This window comes from Mixophyes fleayi, chromosome 11, assembly GCF_038048845.1.
Source record: "Mixophyes fleayi isolate aMixFle1 chromosome 11, aMixFle1.hap1, whole genome shotgun sequence".
NCBI lineage: Eukaryota > Metazoa > Chordata > Amphibia > Anura > Limnodynastidae > Mixophyes > Mixophyes fleayi.
Genome location: NC_134412.1, coordinates 29,165,173 through 29,182,102, shown reverse-complemented (window position 1 = coordinate 29,182,102; position 16,930 = coordinate 29,165,173). Strand labels below are relative to the sequence as shown.

At 40.0% G+C, this 16,930-nt stretch overlaps 1 protein-coding gene across 1 annotated transcript in view; it reads left to right on the top strand.

Moving 5' to 3' along the window:
* Nucleotides 1-16,930, top strand: part of PTPRH (protein tyrosine phosphatase receptor type H) — a 152,685-nt gene that overhangs the window by 40,019 nt on the left and 95,736 nt on the right. The gene's annotated exons all lie outside the window — the stretch shown is intronic.

Genomic DNA, 16,930 nt, shown 5'->3' with positions numbered 1-16,930 from the left:
AATGGATTGTCCAGTTAAATTCAACTTCTTTAATCATCCGTCCCTGTAGGACCTTACAAAATGGTTCTTTATTTTTTTTGTCCTTATTAAACTGGTGAACAAGTGTTGTTTGAGCAATGTACTGAAATTCAACATCTTTCGGATCTCTTCGTAGAGCCTGGATGATAACATATCTGAGGGGTACCCATGCACCTCTTCTGCCTATGATATGCTCATCACACAATATAGTGTTATAATGTTTGATAAAGGACCATAAGGATCAGGGGCAAACGCAGGATTTGTAGAGGGGGGTTTCCACACCACGCCGCCAGTGGGCGTGACCAGCGTGCATAGGGGCGTGGCTATAATATTAGATAGTGCTTGGCTGCTCTCCAACTCTTCCTATCCCCATAATATACATGGGCAATGCTGCGTGCACTACTGTTAGGTTTTCAAGCAGAGCCGTGTGAAACAGGGACAGGGTCCAGCCACCTCAATAATGCACCAGGCTTGGAGGGGGGTTTACAGGCACTAGGAAACCCCCCCTCGGTTTGCCTATGAGGATGTAGGGTATACCACAACTAAATATCTATTTGTAATGCCACACAACTACAGCTGCACAATTGCACCTGAATTTAAATGGAAGTACATGGATTTGTGGACCAAGATGGCAGAATCTGCAGGGGTACAAAATTGTGCCCTGGCCAATGGTAGCGGTTGGGCTGATAGGTGACATTTAATTGCACTTATATGGAAAAACGAGATTTCCATTAGTGGACGATCGGGTCTCATCCTTATGGTTATAATTTTTGGATGTGACCAATGTAAAAAAGCCCCTAACACACAAAAGTGACACGTGTAATAAACATTAATTTATAACATAACATGCTAAACTGAGTAGTAGTTTTGAAAAAAACACAACACAAAATCACTAAAGGCAAATGGCAAAACATGTTCATATACATGGAATTTAATGGATATATTGGCACTGGCCGAAGTTTAAAGAATTACATCCTTATGATACATGACTAGGTCGACTGAGATAAAGAACGTGTCTCATTACATCACAAGCACAATAAAGGTTCATGATAACTTATGTAAAAGGCACATTTCCTCCAGTACTTCCCCAAATCACTGATTGATTATAGTATAAGTAAATGATTAACACTGTTTATTCAGTTAAGTAACAAATCATCTCTATGAACTAAGCCAGGATAATTGTACACTTCTTGCGCAGTTTAATACTCTGTTCTTCCACAGACCTTAATAGGGTGTTGAAAGAGATTGTTATGTGCTGAAAGCATATTTTGCAGTAAAAGGTTATCCTATGTGATGCAGTGAAAAGTTTTAAAGTGGATTTCAACGTTGCAGCTGTAATGCCTTCATCAGAACAAAGTGGGTGTAAGCAATGGGCAACAACTGAAATTGTAGATTATACCCTGTAGTGTCCTGGATATGCCTGTGACTTGTATCTGCCTTGGACCCATGGGCTCACTCAGCCATTATGTTATTGGTGTATATTCACCTACTGGTTTGTATCAGAGAATCTTGAAGTGACTTCTGGCAAGAACAAAGAATAGACGAAAACGCTAAATAATCTTACTCTTATTGAATTTACATGTGTTCCAGGAATTCTTGTAGCGAAATGGACAGAGGAACAAAAATTATATATATATATATATATATATATATATATATATATATAATGTGTGTGTGTGTGTGTGTGTAAAAAAGACATGGTTCGCTGTGAAGTAAGCTATTCTAATTTATACTGTTACGTTCTAGCATTTCAAATGGACAGCGGATATTTCAAATTGGTTTACATTTGTATCCAGCAAATGAAATCAGTGATAGACCTGATCACTGCACATGATATTTCTCCTGCATGATCACCCACATAAACACTCACCACACTTTAATATTCACTCCGGGTCACTTACTGATATAATAACCATTTAACCTCCAACTCCAAGTGATTGCAGGAAACATATCCACGTCTGGAATACACAGCAAGGCACGTCTCACAGGATTGAGTTTCATTGTGGAACATCCTAGTCTCATTTTTGCTCTGAGGTCCAGGCAACTGCCCCCAGCACCCATTGTAACTAGGGGTGTGTACCGGCCACTTTTGGGGTTTTGGGTTTTGGGTTCTGATTAGCTTAAGGTTTTGGGTTCTGATTTGTTTTGCCAAAACACCCCACGAAAGGTTTTGGTTTTGATTTTGGGTTTTGGGTTCTGATTTTTTTTTTAAAAAGCATAAAAAGTGCTAAAATCCATATATATTTATTTTTTTTCACTCCTACACTATTATTAACCTCAATAACATTCATTTCCACTAATTTCCAGTCTATTCTGAACACCTCACACCTCACAATATTGTTTTTAGTCCAAAAGGTTGCACCGAGGTAGCTGGATGTCTAAGCTAAGCGACACAAGTGGGCGGCACAAACACGTGGCCCATCGTAGGTGGCTGTGTAGGCTTGAATGGCCTTTTGCTGCTCCTCCATCCTCTGCAGCATATAGAGGGTGGAGTTCAAGCGCGTCACTACCTCTTGTTTTAGTTGATGGCAGGGCAGGTTCATGCTTTTTTGATGTAGCAGCAACAGTAAACGTAGTTTGAAATAGCAGTACCTATTTTTTGGTACAGCAGCAACAGTGAACGTAGTTTGAAATAGCAGTACCTATTTTTTGGTACAGCAGCAACAGTGAACGTAGTTTGAAATAGCAGTACCTATTTTTTGGTACTGCAGCAACAGTAAACGTATTTTTATATATTGCAGTACTAATATTTCTTGACTGCAGGAACAGTGAACCTATTCATATATTACAGTAGAAATTTTTATAGACTTTTTTTTATAGTTTTTTAAAATTATTTTTGTATATTTTTTTTATAATTTTTTTTTAATTTATTTTTTACTTTTTAATAATTTTTAAATAACAATGGCCTTAGCAGAACAGAGCACAGGACACAACACCACTGGACTCAGCAGGACAGAGCACTGGACAAAGCACTACTGGACTCAGCAGGACAGAGCACTGGACAAAGCACCACTAAACTGATCAGCAGGACAGAGCACAGGATCTCCCAAATAACCACTGAACAAAACTAAGCAGGACAGGGGCTCCCAAACAACCTCCCTCTTCAGTGATAGCAGGGAGAATGAAGATGGCGGCCGCGAGTGGGGAATTTATGACATCCGAGTCTCGCGAGATCCGACGCGAGACTTGGATGTCATAGCCTCGTTTTGGATTGCTTTGGCGGCCGGAAGTACCCGAACAGTGCTCGGATCCCTTCGGATCCGCACTGTTCGGGTGGGCTCAGATTAGCAAAATCCAAGCCCGCTCATCTTTAATTGTAACACACCTCCGCAGACTTTTAGATAGAAATGATTATACAACAAAAACTAACTTTATATTCAGAGCTGTAAACACCACAAATCACTAACACACATAATATACAGGGTGGAAACCATTATAAAAGTACGTGCCAGGAAGACACTTTTGAGAGACCATGAACAATTGACCTGTGCATCAGGTCCACAAAAGGGAAGGCAGTAATGGCAAGTGAAGTATGTCATAACAAGCAATGTATAATTTTACATTCATAATAGTTCATAGTTAAGTGTCATAGCACTGGGAAGTTACAAAAAGCTAAACTTACTGCATACACATGAACTGTATGTTGTATAAGTTTAACTTATTTATGTTTTATTGGCTAATCACTGATTCTACAGTGACTAATGGCAGGAATGTGAAATGCTGCTCTCCTGCATACTGTGTCTTGTGACGTTGCTCAGTGCTCACCATACATGACAAGCTGCAATGATCTAAAATAGTGGATCTTCCAAACCTTCCTGCCAGGCGAGTCAGCCCTTAGACAGCTGCTAAGGGGGTATCGCCCAAAATGCAGTGGTCCCTTGCAATTGACCCTTCCAGGTTTGGAAATATAAAAGTTTCAGTATGGCATACCACTGTATAACAATCCAATTCGACAGCTGGATTTACTAATAGCTAATTTAAAAATCGGTTTGTGTTTAGTTTAAAAGAGCTCGGTCAGAAACCCAGACATTCTAATTTGTACTAGAACGTTGTAATGCATTATGTTATGCCACCAATGTGTGAAGACCTCAGTCTCCCTTTCTCTTCCAATTTCCTGTAGTAAGCTGGTAACAAATTCCAATTTTATCGTCACCGGTATGTGTGTTGATAAAACTGCTTTTCAGTTTGTTTTCTGTTTACAAAGAGGCAGAAGAGTCATACTCCGACCGGCACAGTATTTTTGATCAAGATATCATGCAATAGCACACTTGCCAACTCTCCCTGAATGTCGGGGAGACTCCCTGAAACAGGGGTGATCTCCCTCACTCCCTGAAGAGTCTGGCATTCTCCCTGATGCTGAGCCAGTACAAGACGTGATTGGCTTCGCCATCTGTGGCATGATGACACAGTTCAGAAATTGTGTCCTATGTCCATGTATTGATGCCTATGGAGGTGGCCATTTTCATGGAGACCAAGATTTAATCAAAGACCAACAGGTAAGACAACATGACTTCAGTAATGGAGACAGAAATGTAAAAGACACTTCAGTCTCTAGAGATTCATTAGCTGCTTTTCTTTAATGCTTAGTTACCTACTCTCCCGGAATGTCCGGAAGACTCCCACATTTCTGGGAGACCTCCCGGGAGAGCAGGGCAACCTCCCGGTTTTCGCCCCGCAATAGATAAGTGGTGGGGGTGGGGCTTAATGATGCACATATTACATCACCTTAGCCAAAATGATGCGATTTGTCAAGCCTCACCCCGCAAAACCCACCTCCCCCTGGATCTCCCTGAAGCCAACGAGGAAAAGTTGGCAAGTATGTGCAATAGCAATACTCTCACTGAGAGGGGGAACTAGCTGTGGACCCCGGTGCGGGGAGGCGGGGCCCCTGACCCTCTGCATCTGTCATGGAGTGGGCCCCGTTATCTCCATGGGCCCCAGTGCACGGCACCTGCTGCACCAATGGTAGTTCCACCACTGTTGTCACTTTATTTAAACACTTAAAATACAATATAAATAGATGTACACTGTTTTGATGATATTTAAGTTTTCTGGTGTTAAAAAAGCAATCTTAACAGCTCAGCGGAAGCATAGGGTTAATTATGTACTTTTTCTTTTCCCAAGTTGACTGATGCTAATTTTAACAAGCACCCTCACTTGAACAAACATACCTTGACAAAAAGCATACTTACCATCTTAAGGAGCGGTTGTATTTAACTTTATTCCAGTTTCACAGATGTTTGCTGTTCACAGTCATACTCATGTTTGCATACTCCACATAGTAACCCTTGTATTATTTTATACGTTTATGGGATGTTATTAAACATATGTGAGGTTTTAAACTAGTCACAACCATCAGAATTTCAGATACGTCAAATAACAAAATAGGCTGTTCCAGGTTACCTCTCAGTGTTATCATTGCATTGCAGTCCCTTTCGATGACCAGAGCGTAAGAAGTAAATTATATAGATGATTCTTGCTAGAAAGTAAATTAAAATGACTATTTTTTAGTGACTGGAGTAAAACATGCGCTGTATTATTGAGCGTATACTGTAGGATGACGTAGATCACAAGGCAGCAAAACAAACTATTTCACAGAGCAGTATATCCAATGTGAACGTTACACAAATGTGTAAAGTTATTTAAAAGATTTTCTTCTTTGGGGTTGATAAAGCAAATAGTAAATGTTGTGGGTCCTGCTCTCCTGCCAATGTATGGTAACTTGATATCAAAAGGCATTTACAGGGCTCCTAGTTGACAAATGAGCAGTCTCTCTTACAGCGTAGGCAAATTTAAGTTTATGACCCTTATTATTTATGTTTTGTCAGGAGGTTGCAAAGACTGGGATGATAATTCCACAATGACCATAAACAGGAATACCCAAATCTCTCTCTACACCTTGGATACTTTATTATATGGGCGGATATTCACACAATGTATAGTGGCCCGGTGATGGAGACTAATAGAATGATGTGGAGCCGCAGCATCTTACAGTATAGTTCCACTAGCACTTATTATGGGAAAATTATTTTTGAGACATTGAATGTAATGTGACATGCAGCAGGGGGCAACCATAGGTATGGAGCATTGGAAACATTAAGAGCAAGGAGGTACATTGAGGGCCCCTGACTAAGGCACAACCGGAGGGTCAATGCAATCTTACCTGTCAATTACATTATCATGTTCGTCACATACACAACTTGTCCATTAATCTGGTAACTTTTAGTCTGCTGACATACAGAAATTGTTCAAGTGATAAATAATGACCTCAGGCATGTTTAATGTTCCCTATTACTCATATTAGAATTCTGTGTCATTGGTCCTATTTCTCACACAGAGAAAAATAAGAGCTTACGTATTTTATTAAATGAGGTTATATTGACCCACTTTGTGTTACTATCACAAGTTTCCCATGTTACCACATCTACTCGTTTTGTTTTTTATTCGAAGATTGTGTCATTTTATATGACATTCTGTACTATGTTTCTTTACCCAAAACTTTTCCGACATTCTTGGAGATTTTCCAAAAGTAGCTGGTAAAGTGGGTGTTCAGACTTTTTGTAATATTTTTAGGGTACATACACATGTGTTTAATTAGCCTGTGGTGTGTTGTCCTGAACTGCAGTCATTCCAGAAGGTGAACACAGCTTGATATTCAAAATAGTGATTGAGTGATCACTTTGAAAAAAGAAATTGCAACACTCATGATAGAGTTAACAAATGTCGGATGGTTCATGATGCAATTTGATAGTATTATTGGTTAGTCTGACCAGGGCCGGTGCTAGTGACAGACAGTGTGATATCTCAGAGGCGCCGCCGGACAGACTATCACATGATCACTGACGTGAGTCAGTGATCATGCGGACATTGAAAAACGCTGCCGCTGCTGTGCATCTCTCTCGTGCTGCTGAACCGCTGACTACATTAGAAAATCTAGTCAGCGGCGCCCTGCAGGTCCCGGCGCCCTAGGCAACTGCCTAAGGTTGCCTAATGGGAGCGCCGGGCCTGAGTCTGACAAATGCAGCTAAAGGCAATGAACCAGGAGCAGATATTAAATTGCCCATAAATAACTTTTATTATAGCAGTACTTTTGAGATATTTATATGAAAAGGAAAATGTTCTAGCACATATGTGCAATAAGTTTGCTAAGTCATGGAGTTTTGCGGTGTATTATGAACAAACAATAATGGTTATGATGCTGATATATTTAGTATAGAACAAGGCTCAATTTGGTGTCCAAACTTCATGTTCAGATTTCGCCATTAACACACAACATTCGCCCTTCCATGTGGCAGCCAGGCACTGGTTGTTTACAATAATGGTAATTCCATTTGCTAAGCTGGGCAAATCATATGACTTCTAGGGGCTTTTAATTGCTTTCCAGTATTTTTGCCTGAAAAGGTTCTTACCATCCCTGATGGTACTCGATGTCTGCCAGCAACAGAAACAGGGACACGTACAGGTTTTGTCATTTTTTTAGCCAAAAAAAAAATCATCTGATGTGGTTTAAACTGAGATGGGGAAATTATGAATTATCTGGTGGTTTGATAACCAGGGGAAGGGAATTTAACTGAGGTTATTTTGTCACTTTTTTGCCTTTTACACAGTTACTTTAGCTTTTTGTATTTGTGTTGCAATGTCTTATTTCTGAAGTTTCAAATAATTACCAAGAGGGTTAATATGACAAATTCCCAGGATAATATTGCAGTTTCCCTGTCTCTCTTGACTTCAGACCACTTTTGGTTCTAACCTATCTCTGAATGTAAATTTATCAGCATGTTCTGCAGTGTTTACATAATGTCTACGTTACATTTTCTTTACTATTAGATTTTGTACTTAATGTATATACCTACCTCCCAATATTTTTTTTTAAAAAATAGGGACACTAATAAGCCCCTCCAGCGATCATCCCAAACCACACCCAGATCCATACAAACCACTCCCACATTACCAGAAGGCTATACACCTTTCAGGGTTTGCTAATTGGACAGCCCCACCCAAATAGCTGTCATATAGCATAGTGTCATATGCTGTATTTTTATTAAAATTTGGAATATTTGTACTAAAAATTACCGTTTTAGTTCTAGTTAGGGCGTAGGATATATTTACCACCTTTTAACATGGTTTGAAAAGCTACCATGACTAAGTACTCTAAAGGGAAGCTAATCTCACAACGAAAAATGACTGTCACCAGCACTATATAGTGGCTTCAGATTGGCTGATGTGTATTGACCTCTCCATCTGATACTACTTAATTAGGGTTGTAGCTGTATTATATGAGTCGCGGCCGCCCTTTAACATTACTTAGCTGACATTTCAATTTGGACTATGGTAGGAAAGAAGATTTCCATTGGATTTTTAAAGGGGCAAACACAATATGTTTGTAATTCATTTCATTTGTATTGGTGTGCAATTAAATTCATGTGAACCATATGACTCACATTTATTATAAACTCCAAAACAGTACTCTTGTGTATATGGTTCCTCATTGTATTGTGTACAAATAGGGTAATACAACTTTAGAATGTACTGCTACCTTTGTCAAGCCACTACTCTTTCTCTACTATATCTTTTTGCCATCTTTGCGGTCATGGGGTGTAAGTATGCACAGCTGTTACACCTTATGCAAATGTGACTGTTTTTGAGCTGGATGCTTTTCTGTGCGCCTATTCCTTACCAACATTCTGGGCCTAATTCATTAAGGAACGTAAGTTCCATTGTGTGCCGTATTTGCATGAAATTGCTCTGCACATGCTGAGAAAGAGACTTTACGTCAGCGAACGCAAGTGCATGCAGTTAATTTGTGAACGCATGTGACACTTTCGACAGCCTATTATTTGAAGGGCAGAACGAAGGAGGGAAGGGGCATATGCCCATAAGCAATGTACAGTAAGGGCGGGACAAAGTCGCGCACATGTACCTTTGTCCAATTTAAGCTCTGGGTACCTCGGAGTTACGTGATTTTAAGCCGTATCACTTGCACCAGCTACAGGGTGGGTGAAAGTGCTAAGTGACAGTGATGACGTTCCTGCATGCATTTCAGAACACGTGTTTTCAATTAAGAGCAACTAAAAAAATTAATTTTATGTACAGTAGGCATTAATAACAGTTTGATAAATGTATTTCATGTTTTTAAAAAAATGATAGTTAATGTATAACTATAATGTAATAATAGTGGTAATGTATTTAATTTTTTCTCTGCACGTAGATGGTAGGTTATATTGTGCATATCCTGCAGTGTGTTCTGTCTGTTTGCAAACTACAAGTGCCGTACAGCCAGAGTGTACTGATATCTGGATGTGCGTGCTTAGAAAAATATGCAAATTGCATTTACTTTGCGTTCCTTTATTAATCAGGCCCTTGGAGCACATATGCTAATTTTGAAACATTGGCCACTAGGAGATCTGGGTGTGTGGGGGCGGAGCTCAGGAAATCACGTCATTTTGGCCCCTCCTGCATTATTTTGCCGTGCGGGGGGGGGGGGGGAGCAGAATGACGCGGTTGCCTTATCCGAGAATTGCGCCATGGAGCCTCCTAATCCTGCCCAAATCACTAGGACGTGGGCAGATGCGGGAGGATGTCCTACTCTCCCGGGAGTCCAGGGGACCTACCTGGAATTCTTGAGTCTCCCGGCCATTCCGGGAGAGTTGGTTATATGCGTACTGTTAGTGAACCCTTAGTGTATCATTGTATATCTTCCACTGTCAAATTTATACTCCAATATTTTTTTTTCATATCTCACACCTGTGCACTTGGGAGTATAGTTTTGATCAACTTCAGTAACGGACTGTTATTGTGTTTGCTGGTTTAAATTTCATATTAGGAAACAAACTGTGCCATGACATATATACATATAGACGCACAGTGTAACTTAGATATTTAAATGTGATCTCTAATTTCAAATATTTCCCCGACCAGTCTAATGCTTTCTTACATGTGTATTGTATTGGTGTGAGCCCTGGAAATAATCAAGAGAGTGAAAATTCCATGAATGTTTCACGGAATATCCGCCTCTTTGCATACTTGGGTGCAGAAGTTCACACGTTTCCCTGGTGGAGTTTACCCTCTAGTTTTCCATTCAGAAGCTTTGATAAGCTCTAAAATAAACATATTGTTATTCTAATTGTATTTTTGTAGAAACAGCAATACAGTGAGGACTCTCCTGAGTGTATTTTCGTGTTTCTGGTGTACTGGAACATTATTCTGTGCATTAATAAGAATAGACCACATATTTGTTCTAATCTACCGGGCAAAATGCAGTTAGCAAAAAAAAAAAGGGTGGACATACCTCAAAACATGGCCAATTGGAAAAAATGAAGCCCCACCTCCAATCTGCCAAGTGCACACCCTGATCCTCATAGACCACACCCATTTCTCATGTGGCCACACCCCTTTCTAAGTAGGCCAAATACCATTTGTCCACAGGAATTCTGGGCTACCAATGAGTATGATTGGGGAAGTGAGTCACGTCTTTTCACAATGAAGACTACATGCACTAGACAAAGAGTGGTAATAATATTTTTTATTTAAGTGACTTAATGTTTTTGGCAGGCCTGTGTCAAATATAGATTTGCTTTACTTCAGTAGAGGAAGGAGTGGCTGATTGTGCGTCAATTGCAAGAAAGAGAGGATGAATTGAAATGGGCATCTATGACAATACATATGGGCAGCATGGTGGCTTAGTGGTTAGCACTTCTGCCTCTCAGCACTGGAGTCATGAGTTTGATTCCTGACCATGGCCTTATCTGTGTGGAGTTTGTGTGGGTTTCCTCCGGGTGCCCCGGTTTCCTCCCACACTCCAAAAACATACTGGTAGGTTAATAGACTGCTATGAAATTCACCTTAGTCTCTCTGTCTGTGTGTATGTTAGGGAATTTAGACTGTAAGCTCCATTGGGGCAGGGACTGATGTGAGCGAGTTCTCTGTACAGCACTGCGAAATTAGTGTCGCTATATAAATAGCTGCTGATAATACATAACTTTAGAGAAGAATTTATGTAGTCATAGCTGCAACGGTAATTCATTATAGTGCAAAAATATCATGGGAAAAAGGAATCCATGGAACAGTGATGTCTTTTACTATGAATCCCAAAGTTTCTGCTTGCTCTGACTGTTTGAGTTGTGTGAGTGTCTTTGTTCCTTGGTCTGTCATGATGTCTATAGCTCAGGGGAAATTGCAGTTGTCTGGAATACCCGTTTCAGACCAGAAAAACTGTAGAGGCTGTTTAAAATATTAAAATACAACTGTTGTGTTAATATTGCTAGAACTGAAAAAGCCCTGGCCGTGGATCCTCATTGTAACGTCATATTTGTGGAAAGGCCACATAGGCCCTGTGAGAGTTATGTATTTTATATAGACCGGAGTATGATGAGGAAAATAACAGTGGTTTGAGGGTAGGATATAAATACAAGTCTGGTTTTATATACCGTATATAGAATAATTCAGCTGCCAAAAAGAGCTGGAGAAAATTGAAGCACATATACAAAGAATATGACAGCATTGTTCAAATGCAAAGGAATGGAGTGTGTATGTTCTCCCTGTGTTTGCGTGGGTTTCCTCTGGGTGCTCTGGTTTCCTCCCACACTCCAAAAATATACTAGTAGGTTAATTGGCTGCTATCAAAATTGACCCTAGTCTCTTTCTGTGTCTGTGTGTATATTAGGGAATTTAGACTGTGGGCTCCATTGGAGCAGGGACTGATATGATTGAGTTCTCTGTACAGCGCTGCGGAATCAGTGGCGCTATATAAATAAATGGTGATGATGATGATACACCCTCCCCAGCCTCCGAAAACATGTGCTTGGTTCTCATTTATATATCAGTGGCAGGGGCGGACGCGGGATTTTTAAGGGGGGAGTTTCCCCCACACCCAAAAAAAAAAAAAAGTGCAGCAGCTCTGTTTCGGCAGCACTGTACTATACAGCAGCCACGGCGCTGTCAAAGAAGCATCCGCAGCGGACGCTTCTTTGACAGCGGCGCGGCTGCTATATAGTACAGTGTCGCTATGAGGGGCACTTCGTTAGCGGAGGGGAGAATCCCCCCTGCATGTGCCCATGAGTGGTGAGGAAGTAAGTTACAGTTTTCTCTTCCTTCTTCCAGTGATAATGATCATTGTTGCCAATTGATATTTTTGTTAGATTACATTTTTGTTGCGAAAATCAGTCCCAGGCGTGGCAGAAATACATGGAATCTTTATGAACGACTTTACAGTGTTCCTTGTTTATAACACATTGTATTTACATGAAAACGTGTAGCGCTTTTTTTTGGTCACTTCTTCTTTGGACTTTGATAAGTCTTGCAATAATCACAGAAAATGCGGAAGTGCAATTTCCCCTTAAGTTTCAAAGCAGAAGTTGGAGTGTGATGGGCTGCTCAGTCACCTGACAGCAGACTAATTACAGGGAATGGTCCACAACAGTGAAAAATAATTTAATATATATTATATATGACTATATATTCAGACACGATGGCTTTAGATGCGTTTATAACGGAAACATTAGGTATCGTAACTCAAGTTCTATGAACGCTAGATGTGAACCAGGGTCTTAGAACATGGACAGTGACAAGCCATGATTGTTGATTAGTTTTCACTTTGGACGGGGTGCATTGTAGGGTTTAATGTAACAAGTGTGGTATGTAATATGTGCTAATTTCAGATCACATTGTCAACCACATTGCCCTGAATCCATCATTGACCCCCCTCTTTAAACTGATTTAATCTGCCCACACATAGGCAGCTTTCATAACAATATTTTTCCCCAATAATGATCCAAATGAAAGTGTGGTTGCCGATTGACCGCAAATTACATGTGTGTGTTTGGTCCTGGTCTGACCACACTATGTGATCCCTTAGTAAAGCCTAAACTTAGCCAGTTTGTTGAATGGCCAGATCTATAAAGTTGTGCTTTATTTGCATTTGTGTTTAGTAAAGCTAGGTACACACTACACAGTTTTCGTCCAATAATCGGCTCAATCAGCCGACATACGACCGCTCGTTCAAAAGTCGGGTCAGTGTGTGTAGTGACACGATGGTCGAAAGTCTGCCCAAGTGGACGATTGTCGCCTCATTTGGTTGGTTGTACCATTAAATATTTTCGTTCCAATCTCGTTTCCATTATGTAGTCTGTATAAGTTTCCGACCGATCCACAACGGTGAGTACGAAATGACAGTCATTGCTCACGACAACATGGCTATAAAAAGTCGATAAAGGGACGTCAGCTCTTCCCTTTATCGTCCTAAACAAGGCTAGTGTGTATGCAGTCCATGGACCAAGCGATTGGACCATCGATCGCATGTTAAATCGATCTGCATAAAAAGTTGGTGGAAAATTCTGTAGTGTGTACCTATGTTTAGCCACTGTCAAATAATATAGTGCTGTATGACCTTAATTACTATGTGTTATCAGTCTACTTCACTTGGTTGCAGAATCTTTCTATATAGATATACGTGTATCCTAGATTTGTTTTGCATTTGAAGTGACTTATTTCCTAGATGGTTTATCTGTTACTTTTAGTAATTCTATATCACATTAGTAAAGCAAAAATCCTCTTTGTTGGAGCTGTGGGGGTAAATGTATGAAGCTCCGGGTTCTTCATCACCCGCGAGTTCGCCATCTTCAGCGCTTAAATTTAAAGAGGCGCTGCCTTGTAAAGGGAAGTTTCCCTTTACAAGGCAGTGCCGCTTTAAATTTAAGCGCTGAAGACGCCGAACTCGCGGGTGTTGAAGAACCCGGAGCTTCATACATTTACCCCGTGGACTTTAACTTGTGCAAGTGCGCCTAGATTTCCGCTAAAGAGCATGGGCAGTGGTTGGCCAGATTGTTGTTTACAGCCAGTGTTCATTGTAAGTTAGGTCCCCAGTATTCATACATGTCAGGATGGCATAAAAATGTCTTATACAACAATAGCAACATGGTCACTTGCAGGATATGAGGTGATATGAAAATTGCCCTCTTAACAAAGCACAATGTTTAGAAACTATATATTGCACATTGCACTTTCCTACAGGAAAAACTTACCAAATTACCTGAGTAAGTATTAATAAACAAACATGTATCTGTCTTGTTCTCAGTATTTTGCTATTAGGCATTAATAAGTTTGCTCAATAACCTCTGGAATAAGGAAGTACCAAATAAAAATAACAAACATGCTTCGTCATCAAGTTTCTGGTTATAGAATCAGTAACCTATCCCAAACTAATAGGTTCAAAAGGGCAAAATATGGTGCAGTTTCCTTTACTGTACATAGTTGTACAACTTAGTAGTCCTGTGTGCAAGATTAGCCTCTCATATGCCTTTCACGTATGCATGTCTCCCAACATTTTTGAAAGAAGATTTGGAACAGAGTATGGGGACGTAGTCACATGGCCAACATGTGGCAACAGACACTTTACTCCAAATCTCTTTCATTATCTTAGGTTTGTTCCTATATTTATGTAGTTTATGTGTTTCTACTAAATCCATGTTCCTGTGGCATAAGAGGAATAGACATTTTCTGGGAAACTACAGGATAAAGATCTGAACAGGAGCTGCTGGCCTTATACCAATGTGATTCTGTTCATAAACTCTTTCAGCCACAAAGCTGGAAATATTGTAGCATTTAGTGTATTTATACACAGTTTGTATATGTTTGAAACAAACACGTAAGAGTAATTAATGGTATCTGAACTGAACAATCTGTTGTAGACCTTATATTGTATGTGAACCTCAAGAATGTTGTTTATTCAAAACTCCTCACACAGCTAATGGTATATAGGTGGTCTACATGTGAGCAAGCTCTGTAAACTGGCAGGAACTCTCAATTGATGTATACTTGTCCACTTTTAGTGGCTCCCCACTAAGTGCTCCAGCTTTCAGGAAGTTTGCAGGCAAATGAAGGATTTTGTTTTAAGCTAGTTTTCTTAACGCCAAAGTCTAAATAAATACAATTTACATTTTAGTAAATCTAATAATTATTAAACATGAAACTATGGGGTAAAATAGACATAGGAGAAAATGTGTCAAACCTTCGAAAATGGAAAAGTGGAGATGTTGCCTATAGCAACCAATCAGATTCTAGCTGTCGTTTATTTAGTACATTCTTAAAAATGACAGCTAGAACTGATTGGTTGCTATAGGCAACATCTCCACATTTTCCAATCTCACAGTTTGATAAATTTACCCCTAGATCTGATTGACTGCTATGAGCAACATAGAAGGTTTGATACATTTTGTACTATGTCTATTTTACCACATAGTAGACTAGAATGCTCCTTGTATTATATATGGGTCACTGGAATGCTCCTTGTATTATATATGGGTCACTAGAATGCTCCTTGTATTATATATGGGTCACTAGAATGCTTCTTGTATTATATATGGGTCACTAGAATGCTCCTTGTATTATATATGGGTCACTAGAATGCTCCCTGTATTATATATGGGTCACTAGAATGCTCCTTGTATTATATATGGGTCACTAGAATGCTCCTTGTATTATATATGGGTCACTAGAATGCTCCTTGTATTATATATGGGTCACTAGAATGCTCCTTGTATTATATATAGGTCACTAGAATGCTGTCTGTATAAGTGAATGGAATTTGATAGCTTTATTATAGGCTGTAGGAAAAGTGGTGTTATAGCATACAACCATATACCAGCCCACTTCCACCACTGCTATTGGTGGAAAATGCGGTCACACAGGATCCTGATCCGTGTTTGTGGTGATCATCTGATGCAATAATTGTGTACCATGGGATCCAGACGTTTGTCCTGAGTGCTGGCAGCCTGATCATTAACAATATATGCGTCTGTCAGTGAAGTTCCTGGAGGTGGACAGTAAGGTGGGTATTCAATTGTCTGCGGGTTCGAGCGTGGAAAAAATATTACCGTTAATACGGTAATCTCTCGCCGGATTTCAGCTCGCAGCTCCCTGAGCTGCGAGCTGAAATCCAGCGAGTAAATTAGCGTATTAACGGTTTTTCCGCACAGGATTACCATAATAACGGTAATCCTGCGCGGACCGCAGGATTTTCGCCAATCCCGCGGACAATTGAATATGCCCCTAAAACTCCAGTACATCCACCAGTATCCCAGTATAACCACAAAACAATGTTTCTATTTCCAGTACTTTGCACCATTCAGCAAGTGGTCAGACATGAACAGGTAGTTTATACATTTTTATGTCTAATATATTAAGAGAGGACCTGGGATAAGTTTACTTGTTTCATCAACCAATATGACATTTTGAAAAAGACTAATTGAGTGATGTGGATGGGTAATACACAACAAATTAATTAACTGAATTACCAGCAGCTTTCAATTATCAATATACAGTATACGCAGTTTATAATAGCAGATGTATTGCTTTTTGTAAGCAATGCTGCCACCTGCTGGTTAGACATGTTTTGAATGAAGACTCGTTTATAGAATGTAAGCAGAACATATATCAATTATTGCTTGTGTATGGTGTGATTTGATTTGGATTGCATCTTACACGAAAGCTGTGGTTTGAATAAAGAGCATGGAACCTAAGCATAGTTGCGACCGTATCCAAGTGGATCTCAAGATGCATTTCGATTTGAATCTGGGTGTAAGTGCGCTCTGCCTAAACGTTGCTTGCCGTATCTTAACAGAACAGGACAGAGTGCAGTATACTCGCAAGCTTACTCAAGGGAAACTCAGGACTTGAATCGGCGTTGGCACGCCCTTACTGTACATTGATTATGCCGTTCTGCCATTTCAAACCCCTGTTATGCCCTTCAAGTTGTAGACAATAGTTAGTGTCATTTACGTTCAGAATTAATTGCATGTAATTGGGTTAATTGTTGTAAGGTCCGTTTCTGAGCATGAACAGAGCTATTTCACGCAAGGTACAGCAGCACGTAAACGGATTTGCGTCCGAACATGAATTAGGCCCATAATGTCTATAT